We start from the raw sequence: 2,404 nt of genomic DNA, 5'->3' as shown, positions 1-2,404 counted from the left end.
ATATATATATATATATATATATATATATATATACAGACAACTGGCTTCTTTCAGTTTCGGTCTACCAGTTCCACTCAATGTTTTAGTTGGCACAAGGCTATAGTAGAAGACACTTTGCCTGCGGGACTGAACCTTGAACCATGTTGTTGGGAAGCAAGCCATATGATAGGTTTCTTTCTGTTCCTCTCTATCATATCTATTCTCAAGATTTTAGTCAACCTGTGACTATAGTAGATGATATTTTCCCAAGATGCCATGCTGTGGGATTGAACATGAACCAATGCAATTGGGAAGCAAACTCCCTAAATACACAGCTATGCCTGCACCTACTTATAATTTTTAATATAAAATTTTCACTGTTCTTGGTTCTGTTTATGGCATGAGCTATCAGCTGAGTATATAGGCAATTGATGTAGCAGATATTTTAAATTTTGTCTTCGGTAAATCTAACTGACAAAGACTAACCAGATTTATAATAACAAACATTCTGGAAAGTCCAAAACCCGAGCACTAGGTTATCCGTTTTCTCTGCCATTCTCCTAGAGGTAATGTGTGTATATATATATATATATATATATATATAGCATCATCAACATAATTTTACATCTGCTTTCCATGCTGGCATGGAATCCATTTCAACCCAAGTCATTTCTTATTGAGAACCATTGCTCCCATAGACTGGGCTAGGTTTCTATGGCTAAATATTCTTTCTGGCACCAACCATTTCCTGAAGTCTAATGGATGTATTTTGTTATAGCACCAATGCTAGAGAAGTTGACAAGTCCTCGGTGAGATTGAAATAAAGAAATCATTTAGCCTTACATTTTTTCTACTCATTTGTCATTCACTTCTTGGTGTGCGCTGGGTGTATTGTTTCAGGCACCAACACCAAGGAGGTTACCAGGTCCTTGGTAAGACTGGTTTGTACTTCTGCTTGCTCACCAAATCACTCAAGAGGATATGCAGAAGGAAGGGCTTTTCATTTTAGCACCAGCTTATGCAAGAAGGTACCTTGTAATCTCTAAGTGTAGAGAATACTCAGTAAACTGAGATGTGTATTTTTGCTCAAGTAATGTAATCACGGAGGGGAACAGCAAATGACCAGAATAGGTTGATAAAAGGAGCAAGAGTATGATGGTAGAGACAGAGTTATTGAAGTGGTGATGAGAGGAGAGTGATGGGTAATGGCAGAGGTAGACATAAGAGTAGGTGACTAGGCGATGGGTGATAATAGAAATGATCCAGAGGTGAAAGAGAGTGATGGATGGCAGTACAGAAAGAGTGAAATAGAATGTATTGAGTACAAATGGTTCAATGTTGTCTCTTATATAGAGCTCTTGAGTGATGAGGATGATCCTGTGCAATTTCTCATACATAGGCTTAGTGAGAGAGGGTTGGTAGTGTGATGAGGATGGAAGTAGAGCTACCAGTCAATGTTTTCTCTAATGGTTTTGCTGTGTGTGTGCACAGAAATTTGAATTGTGTTCAAATTTTTTTTATCTTTTTATGCAAAGTATGTGAAATTCATTTGAGAAATCATTCCTTCAATTAAAACTATCTGATTTCATTTCAAAACATTGTGTGTGCACCTTTCCTAGTTGTAAAATACGTGTGAACACACAAGCATGCGACTTAGATGGAACACTGGTTACAGTGTCCTAACAGCAAACAACTGGTGCAAGTAGTTTATTCCATGCTTCAACAATTCTGAGCATGAAAAATGTTTCCCTAAGTCATGGGTGCTGTGCTGATTTTTTTGATTTTATAAGCAGTTCCTGCCTCGAGATATTTTTGTGAACAAAATATATTGACAGTTTACAGCAGTATTTACTGTAAAGATTTGCTTTCATTATTTTCATTATAACTGAAAGGGCTTTATGCAGAACTTGCTTCCAGTTACAGCGGTTCTACTCCCTTGTCTGTGCACTGGCTAAGAAACCATACCAAAGTTGGAAATTATGATTAGAATCAAATGTCCTGCTTTGCTAATGACCAAATGATGCAGAAACTTACAAAAAAACAGCCTAGATTAGTCAACAGATCCACTTCTATTTTATTGCAAGACAACGCCAGACCACACATTGCAAAAATGACATTGATGAAACTACAGGAGTTGGAGTTGGAAGTTCTCCATCATCCACCATACTCACATGATCTTGCCCCCACATGACTACCACTTCTTCCAGAATTTGGATAACTTTTTGATAGGAAATAAATTTAATTCCGCCAATGCTGTAAAACAGGCCTTCCAAGGTTTTATTGACTCTAGATTGCCAGGCTTTTACAGTTCCAGGCTGGACAAGTTACCGCTGAAATGGCAAAAGTGTATTGACAATATGGGTGCATACTTTGATGAATAAAACTATTCCTTGTATTTATAAAACATTAGCCAACTTTTTTTTCT

The 2,404-nt window shown here is 37.2% G+C and overlaps 1 protein-coding gene across 1 annotated transcript in view; it reads left to right on the top strand.

The window, feature by feature from the left end:
• LOC106868781 (hillarin) overlaps positions 1–2,404 on the top strand; it is a 124,774-nt gene that overhangs the window by 88,125 nt on the left and 34,245 nt on the right. The window lies entirely within an intron of this gene.

This window comes from Octopus bimaculoides, chromosome 8 (genome assembly GCF_001194135.2).
Source record: "Octopus bimaculoides isolate UCB-OBI-ISO-001 chromosome 8, ASM119413v2, whole genome shotgun sequence".
NCBI classification, from domain to species: domain Eukaryota; kingdom Metazoa; phylum Mollusca; class Cephalopoda; order Octopoda; family Octopodidae; genus Octopus; species Octopus bimaculoides.
This window is presented reverse-complemented; position numbering and strand designations above follow the sequence as displayed.